The sequence below is a fragment of the Micropterus salmoides genome, unplaced genomic scaffold, assembly GCF_014851395.1.
Source record: "Micropterus salmoides isolate LMB-PRFRI ecotype aquatic unplaced genomic scaffold, ASM1485139v1 Ms_hic_scaffold_1819, whole genome shotgun sequence".
NCBI lineage: Eukaryota > Metazoa > Chordata > Actinopteri > Centrarchiformes > Centrarchidae > Micropterus > Micropterus salmoides.
The window spans coordinates 11,140-21,038 of NW_024040950.1; the positions used below are offsets into that span (position 1 = coordinate 11,140).

At 37.8% G+C, this 9,899-nt stretch overlaps 1 long non-coding RNA gene across 1 annotated transcript; it reads left to right on the plus strand.

Annotated features, from left to right (window-relative positions):
* Positions 1–1,521: 1,521 nt before the first annotated feature.
* On the plus strand, positions 1,522–9,648 carry LOC119909683. The gene is made up of 4 exons (XR_005445514.1): positions 1,522–1,671; positions 3,316–3,348; positions 8,078–8,129; positions 9,553–9,648. It is a non-coding gene; the product is annotated as an uncharacterized LOC119909683 (long non-coding RNA).
* Positions 9,649–9,899: the final 251 nt, after the last annotated feature.

Here is a 9,899-nt window from a genome sequence, read left to right on the forward strand (position 1 = left end):
CTATGATCCAGGATCATGTCCTGTTTTACATAAGATATAAAAACATGTCAGTCACTGAAATGGCAGCTCAGGTACATTTATAATGGCACCCACCTCCACCCTCCCAACCAAAATGATTCACATTTGTTACTTTGTAGATTATTTGATTACATTGCAGGTGCTTGCACAGAGAAAAGCAAAATCCAAGAAGAGATATAGGTGTTTCTTTAATTTCTCCTCAATAGAAAATATTTACTTTTATACTAAGGTGAGACCAAAGGATTTTTTCTCCTACGTCTTAAATTCAACTCAGGAGAAACAACCACATATCATCTCATTTATATCTTCCTCAATCAAAACAAGAGATCTCTAACTGATCTTGAATAAGTCTAATTTAATTTAAGTACCCTGAACATTGCACCATATGAGACCAGAGAAAGAGCCAAAGAAACCTCACATATGATTCCTGTAAATGTTAAGTATTTTCATTTTAGGGGCTTTATACTTTTGCTCCCCTACATTTTTAAATCCTGTATTGTATTTATTGCTGTTTATCTGAACCCTATAAAGTTACTGAGATGAAGAAAAATAATTATTTGTCAATGAAAATATTGCACAACTTTGTTACAGCCAGCATAACTGGAACACCAACCACTGATGTTTGGAGATTAATTCATTAAGGACAGAATGCATGCATGAACTGAGGTACTACAATGTCATACAGAATGAGCACTTTTACTTTTGATACTTAAGTATATTCACTATGACTATGGAATACTTTTATACCTTTTTGAGGACTTGTGATAAATATCTATTTCTACTTTTCTTGAGTAAGGGACCATTGTACTATATTTAAAGTAACTATCAGCTGGATGGTGCACTGGAAAAGTTGTTGCACTTAAAACAGAAGGTACAGTATTCAAAATGTGCTCAGGGCATCCTTTTTTATCTCCTGAGGACAAAAAAGAGCCATTAATAAGACTGAGCAAAGCATCTCCCTCAAGTCTCTTCCTATGATGTCTTAGCCAGAACCTGGGCAAATGTGGAGGGAACACAGACAGTTCTCCTGACAGTGTTGAGGTCCCCCTTAAACCTCCGCTGCCCCATATACAAATACACACAAAGTGGCCTGTACAGTTCCACAGATTCAAGACTCTCTAAAACCACCATTTTTCTTTATACGTCTAAAATTGTATAGATTTTGTTACTAGCTGCATTTCAGATTTAGATGAATAAAATACAGTCAACAATTAAATTACGGTGTTTGCTTATGGTACTTTTATACTTTTAGTTAAGTAAAATTTTAAATATATGAAATTTTACTTCTAACAGTATGTAAAGCCTGGTGTTTCTACTGTCACTGATAAATGTGTTTCTTGCTTTATTTTAAACACTGTAGCCTGTAACACAGGCCTCTGTGTCAGAGCTGAGAAGTGGAGAATATTGTGGTGACTTTGCAGCCTCTCGGCTCAGGCTTAATTAATGGGCCATCAGCGGAGGGACACGCCCCCCTGCACCTGGAACTTTCCCCCCTCCCCCAACCTTTCAGCAGCGCAGCAGAGAGGAGCAGAAGAAAACAGAGCGTGGCCGGAGTTTGGAGAGATTTGTTAGCAGGAGTTTGGAGAGATTTGTTTGAAAAATTTAAAGACGAAGACTTCATCTTAACCGACGCAAGAGGCAATTTCAGAGCAGGTAAGATTTATAGATATTTCTGCTTCTTGTCAAATGATGTTAATGTGCAATATTATTTTGAATGGAAGAAAACAGCAAGCTCTAACTTTAATTGAGTGGCTCCAGAACCGCTCCAGTCAGATCTCCAGCACACAATTGATAGGTACATGGTTTAACATGATGGCAGAAGTGCATATTTAATGGATTTAGTGCAGATGCAACAGAATAGTGCTGTTAAATTGTAAATATTTTTTTCTGTGTAAATAACAATACACTTATAGGCTACTGTGCATGAGGCCGTATTTGCTTTGCGACAAATCCCAGTCTGTTTTTTCTGCTGCCACAGCTGCTTTTAACTCCCCTGTTACTGTCAGTAACAATTCCACCTCGTGTTAGATCCATGCAGAACTATCTCTGGTGTGGTTTTTAGTCTGTAGTAGTACCTTCTTCTTTTAACAAATCTTCTACTAATGCGAAGTAGACAATGTGCTTCCTGTTTATACCGGCACGCGCATGCTCAGTGTAGGCTATGTGGACGGCCACTTCACGTATTCAGAGACAGAGATCCATTCTGTTATGCAGATAAAATGCTGCTGGGGACGGAGATCGTTTTTGGTTTAAATCTCCTTTTAAACAGAAACGTAGTAGTGCGGATGTGGCCCAAGACAGGTGAGCCAACATTACACCTGAGAGAGGACACTGAAGTAGATGTAACACAGTCTCTTTTTATTATTATTTTGATCCCAAAGCAGCTCTGTTCTCATGGCTTATTGTGTGAAAATTAAATATTTATCAGCTACTACTTGATTGATTTAGTACCCTTTCCTATTGCCTGTCTCACTCCCACCTCTGTGACTGTCTGTTTAGTTAGTGGAGGGAAAGCTTCTGACAGGGAGAGCTGAATAACAGTTGCCACCATAAAAAGAAGAAAACGTGATGTTTCCTGACAACAGTTTGTTTATAAAATTAGGTAAAATCTGCCCGCAGCCTGCAACGGATTTTCAAAAAGTAACACTTACTTTATAAAGTACACCTGTAAAGTCTTATACAATCCATTACAACAGTGCTGCCACAAAGTCTACTTTAATGATGCCTTTAATCAGTTTTCTTTTTTGACACAGTCATATAGGTGTTAAGTGAATTAAATTTTTTAGCACTGAGGTCATAGTTGGTGAAAATGTTGTACTGGACTACATCATATTCAGATGTGTTTAATATTCCGCCCTACTCATATATATAAACAGGGAGAGCAAAATCACCTTTCAGTGTAACAACACCTTGAACTATAGGCTTAGTAATAAACAGAACTGAATTTACACATTCCTGACAAAATGGTCAGAAACTGAACCTGTTGTACAGAATTGCAGTAGATTGTACAGGTGTCCTGAATAGTCGCTACTGAGTATAAAGCAGTATCTGGAAACAAAGCACAAATGGCACATTGTCTCACTGGAGACTTGAGACGTAACCTCGTATTTATGACAGGGTGTCCAATTCACTTAAAACATGTGTTTATTCTCTCTCTCTCACTGTGTAGAGAGATGTATTATATGATATGAAATGCAGCAGTACTGTATCACTTAATATTACTACTACACATTGTTATTTTTATATTTTGTTCAGAGTATAACATGACATCATTTTCATTATTCTCATTGGTGTTAGGTCCAGGAAGAGATCGCTATGAGTCAAACACAGGTATGTGCCTTTACAAACTCTTTACTCCATCCTGACACTGACTTCTTTCTTCACTGTAAAAGTAGTAGTAGTTGTGATTCAGCGTTAAAGCTGACATTTTTAAATGAAACAATATCAGCTGCAGACCGATAATATAAACAGGAATTTAGGGCTCGGGCAATTCGTCAACATAGTCGATCCAGTGTTGGCAGGATTCCCCCGGACAAGCTCCAGCTACAAGACCGTGCCTTCGACCATCTAAAGTTTGGAAGTATTTTAGACAGACAGTCTCTGTGATCTGAGAAAAGCTTCACTGCAGCACAACTGTCCACGAATACGTGAAGCAGCATGAACACGTGAGCGAAAGTATCCTGGAGCACTGACGGCAGCACCGCAAATCCTATTTACTTTCTGTCGCCACACGAGCATGGCACATCATCAGCACAAGGACACGTAGTATTTCTTAATCGCTTTCATGTTAAAAGTAATTTTTGCCCCGCTGCTGTCATTGTAGCATAACGTTACACCTCAAGACATCGAACGTTCGGCCGTTTCATATTTTCTGTTTTAATTAACGGCCACATATGAGCGAGAAAACAGCTGAAACTAACATTACAGACGATCTGTGACTGTCTGTACAGTCTGTGAATCCTTTCAATTGTTTTCTTTGCCCGACACTGATGCAGAAATACATTTGATTATCATACTGCAGTACTCAATATTGAAATTAATCCATGTCAAAAACATTAAAAGTTTTAAGTAAAGTAGCCTAATAATTAATGTCTGTTATTGTTGTTATCACAACACATCAATGGCGTGGAAATTTGATTCATTTTAAGATTTGCTGCTATTCTTATTTTATATATATATATATATATATATATATATATATATATACACACACACATTATTCTAATGTGCTTCATCAGGATGATTAAAATATAGATTTATTTATTAGGAATGTTTTTGATATTTATTTTGGATAAATTGGTATGTTAATCGAGTAATAGGCAACTTTTTTCCTTTTAGAATACAGAAAATTAGTCGTTAGATTAATTGGGTAATTGAAAAAATAATCGTTTGATTAATTGACTTGAAAAATAATCGTTACGTACAGCCCTAATCAGAAATTGAATATCTGCAGGCTTAGAAGTTGTGATTATTTTACAGTACTTAATCTTAACGCTGTTCCTGAACTTTAGCTGCCAGTAATCTTACTGCTAACATCAGGCGAGATGGATTTATATAGCCTGCAGTGGAAAAGCTACATTTTACAAGGGGTTGGGGTAAACAGCTGACTGAATGGGATATTGCTCAGCACTGGGGATGTAGCGATTGCTGGATTTCACTATTAACCGTGCTTTAAAACGTCACGGTTAATTAATCAGCGTTTCCCACACATAGGGTTTACTTGGGCGGGCCGTCCAGGTAGATTAACAGCTGCCCAAGTAAATTTGGCGACCCATTTTACAATTGTTTTAAAATAAGTAAGTAAAGGTAATACATAATAACTTATTTAAATAATGTGGCAGGTTGTTGGGGAATTAAATATAATTGTGACACTTACAATCAATGCTGTCGCACTGAGATCGAGCTTTCAGTACAACATAAACAAACAAAGCAGGTGTAACCGACAGCACCGCTGCGCTATGAGGCCTATTTTCAATGGCTTGTGCCACGCCAAAGCTTGACGAGCTCGCACGCAAGCAGCAGTCAAATTAGCTGAACTTTTGCGCTGAACCCAGCTTCCACACAGTGCAAATCACTTCTTTTGTGAAAGGTTCTTTATGGAAGAACGTTGTCCTCTGCCGACCTTCAGTCACTGAACATTTAACATCCTGTTGCTTCCTCCTGTCTGTGCTGAGAAAATGTTGCAGGTGTAAAACACTAACAGAACATCAGGAGCTTATAAACTTCCAGAACTGTGGGCTACCAATTACCTGCATTTCAGTTATTAATAACGCTGCATGAGACATGTTCTCAATTTTCATCATTGAACATTCATCATCATTTTCACTAAAACTTATACATGTGGATGAGAGTTGATGACAACAGTTCAGTTTATTCCCCTCCCCAATAACAATTTCCCCTGGGAGATAAAGTTAATATTCCTCTTATATTAATAATAATACTTAAATATTATAGTTTTATAATTGTTAATGTAATATTAAAAACCTACTTAAGTAATTACTAGTGTTGTTAAATTAAATAATCATGATAATCTTGAAACCGTGATTATTCCTCTGACTATAATCGTACCAACAAAATCTGTAATCGTTGCATCCCTACTCAGCACAAGCCAGTCTCTCGTGTTTCAACAGTTTCATTTACCAGTCCTGACCAGCACGCACGCTGTCACCGTGTACACGGACTAAAACTTCTAGTGAAGTTATGGATGTTATATTATGACATGTTAGAACAGTTGCAACATTTTGGTACGTGTGCTTATTCACTTTCTCGCCAAGTGCTGGATGAGAAAAGTAAAGGACTGTCATGTCTATTCACTAAATATGGAGTTAGAGCCAGCAGCCAATTAGCTTTAGATAATATAGATTTATTTATATTTAGCATGCACACTAAAGTGATTTGATCTTCTCAATAAACCCTCAGAAAGAAAGACAATACATGTATTCCCCCAAAAAACTATTTCTTCAAGGTAAATTAACTTTTACGTTAATTGTCAGTTATTAACATAATTTATTTGTATTATTCAACACTATACTACTAAAATGACTATGTAAAAAAGCCTTTGTCCTGAGCATGAACTCAAATCAGTCCCTGCTCGTTCTGTTCTCTCAGACAAAAGTTGATGGCAGATTTCTTTTTTAAATGAAAGTAGAGTCCCAGGCAGAGACTGCAACTTTTTGGCCAATCCTGAGAGCAAGATGTCAGTGGGACTGCAGTCAGTTTGTTGCTGTGCCTTGTCAACTTGCAAAGTTGTAGATACCATGCAGTTCTTGCTGCGACAGTCGTAATGTGGGTAAAACGTTGAGAGTGGATGACAAGTAAACGACCTACTGAAAAATAAGTGGAGTCTGTTCAAAGATGTCAACAGTTTATTAGTCAAGATTCAATTCAGTTACATACTTGTCAGTTTGTGTACTTTGATTGTATTAATAAAGCAAATGGAAATAAGTGATTATTATATTGGTTTTAATGATTAGGTTGTTATGAATGTGGTCATTCATAAAGTAATTCTATGGAACAAAAATTTTATACCCACAAAGATACATTGGGAATTATTATTGTTATGTAATCATAGCACCCTAAATTGTGACAGATTTCCCAGCCCTATCATCAATAGGGATGCAACGATTACAGATTATTGTCAGAGAAATAATCACGGTTTCACGATTATGCATTAATTTTCACTAGTAATAACTTAAGTTGATTTTTAATATTAAATTACATTAACAATTGTGTTTCTATAATATGTAAGTATTATTACTATAAGAGGAATATTAACTTCATTTATTCCCCAGGGGAAACTGTTAATAAGAGGGAAATAAACTGAATTGTTGTCATCAACTCTCATCTAGACATCATTCATGCAGTGTTATTAATAACTGAAATGCAGGTAATTGGTAGCCTACAGTCCTGAAAGTCTAAAAGCTCCTGATGTTATGTAGTGTTTTACACCTGGCAACATTTTTTCAACACAGATGTAACGTTAAATGTTCAGTGACGGAAGGTATTGAAAGGACTATGTTCTTCCATAAAGAACCTTTCAGAAAAGAAGCGATTTGCGCTGGGTTCAGCACAAAAGTACTTCGACTGCGGCATGGCGTGCGGTGCGCGATCCTCTACACAGCAACAAAGTGCCCTAGCGCGGCGCAAGTCGCTGAAATAATGGGCCTCTTTCTGTGCGGTGGGTCTGAAAGGTTACATGCTGCTTTCTTTGTTTACGTTGTACTGAAAGCTCGACTCTCACCGCTACGGCATCGATTGTAAGTGACACGTTCAGGTTTAATTCCCTATACCAACTAAGGTGGGTCTCTGACATTGACAGCTTTGTGTTGGAGAGATTTGTGCAGCGCTGTTCATGAGAGACGGAGAGAGTGAGCGAGAGATGTTGCGCGAATATATACACTGTAGAAACAGTTACACCTTTAGAAGAGCAGTTGATATTCAGTCCTCGTATAATTATTAGTGTGCAATTATCTGATTAATCCTCTGTCAGTACCACAATTTCCACGGACGGTGTTTATACTGTATGTGCAGTCATTATTTAAAAAAGGCCTAACAAAATTAGCCGAGTGTTATATAAAAAAATCTAAACAACACTAACAAGTATGTGAAATATGTTTAACAAAAAGAAAATGAAGAAAGGAAAGAAAATGCTCGCAAAGGAGGTATTGGGTGTGTAATTGCTCTAGTTTTAGTATAGTGAAAATGGTGTAACTGATCCATACAGGCCAGTAACATTGGAAGGTCAAGACAAGTCATTTTAAAACTCCTTTTATTCACCGGCAGTCTTTGTACTCTGCAACTTGGGTTTTTATTAGAGCACAGAGTAATAATAAATGACTGTTGCTGTTTTTCACAGGTGAAAGTCTCACTTTCACCTCCACCCCACACACAGTGAAGAGAGGAAGACCAGTGGATAATATGTTTTTGGCAGTAAGGATGCTGTCCATTTAAAACCTGAAACACTTTTCAACTCTCTAACAGTTAACAAATACAGAAGGATGCAGCCTTACCCACACTATATAGTATGAGGTGTTACTTTTTGTATGCTCTTGTTTTTCAGATGGAGGTTCTGACCCCTGCGCTGAGTTAGAGATAAGGAGAACTCACTGATGGTGAGTTAAATTGCTTTAATTATGAAATATACAAAAACTCCTGCCTTTGTTTCATACTTTAACTCAGTCAAAAGACAAGTAGAGTACTACTTTACTCTTACTGTAAGTGTATGTGTACTTTTGTTTGAGTGTTTGTTTGTAACTCTTTTCTAATTTATGATGGTCAGTGTTGGGCAAGTTACTCAGAAATTATTATATATTACTAGTTATTACTCCTTTAAAGTATTACTTTACTTATTACTGGGTGGGCAATATTAGATTGTGGACGATTAAAATGTCTCCACGATCTATCTTTTCAGAGAGATCATTACTGTCGTGCTACAGATCACAATCTATTTAGTTCTGTCTGCGTCCTCTGCTGTCTACTAAGGCAACACAGTAACTGTTGGGCCTCATAAAATAACATTAAAGTTCCCCGTGTCCCCCAGCTACTCTGTCTCAACTCTCTGTGATTTACGGAGGTTGCTGATGAACAGATGTGTTACTTGTTGCTAAAGTAACTGCTAAGTGCCATTAAGTAGCTGCTGTGATCTTATAAGCTCAGTTAGCCTAGTGGTCGTAGCTGACTCAGCCCGGACTGGGAGCTCGCAGCACCTGGGAGTGTTTTGTGTTTAACGTTACACCTCTACTCAGGCACTGGAGGTTTTAGGCCTCAGCAAGCGGCGCTGGTTTGGGCACCAGAACAGGAGCCAAGCGTGCAACGACACCGCGCTCAGCAGCCTCCCAGTAAACACTGTATGAACGGGACCGAACACAGACTTTGGACAAGTTTGTGCAGCGGTGTTCACGAGAGAGAAAGAGAGCGCGAGCCAGGAGGTGCTGCACGAATATTTGCTCCTCAATACAGCTCCTCGGTCAAACATGATTTTAAATATGCCTAGTAAAAAAATTTTTAAATTAATGTGGTGGTCAGCGTTGACAATTAACCAAATTATAGGCTAATTATGGGAAACACTGCTTTCACTACCACCCTGCCTTTGCCCCCAAACAAAGCATCTCTCCCGAGTTATTAACTAATATCGTATTCACAACAGCGAGTATGCTATGGTCTTTACATACGGTACCGCTGAGCTGCCGCACAGTCGTGGATTCATGTCAAGGATGGTGCGTTTAGTAACGAGTTTTTTAGAAAAGTAACTACACTTCACTTTACAATTACACTACTAGTTACAGGGAAAAGTAATATTATTACAGTAAAGCGTTACTGCCCAACACTGATGATGGTAAATATTAAATGTGTTTTTGTGACCTTTAACAATTAACCTTTTTTGTCCCATGGTAAGAGAGTTGCAATCATCTGTCAGTTCTTGGTTGTCACATTTAATTAAAGCACTTGAATACACATGAGCATTTTTTAAAAAATCCATTATACCTGAGGTTTCATCGACTAATAGGAAATGATGTTTGTCTGTTCCTGTTGTAGATGAGACCCCCAGGCTTCCACAGAAGAACAAAGTCAAACATGAGAGAGCAAGAGAGCATGGAGTGAGGTAGAGAGAACTGCGATGTAGAGTGCCTGGAAAAAAGGACTGTGAGCAATGTATACATGGAGAAAAGGCCTTGGCTCAAGGGTCATGGAAAGATGTCAAACTTTGTGTACAACACAATTGTGACCCTTAGACAAAGCGGCGCTTCACGTATTCTTAAGAATTCAAAAGCCAAATGTTTTTGCCATTTACAGTCTCCTACTGAACTACTGATTGATAATAATCTGAAATTAATCTATCCTGGACCATATAGTGTCAGATGATGTACTGTAAAAAGGCAAGA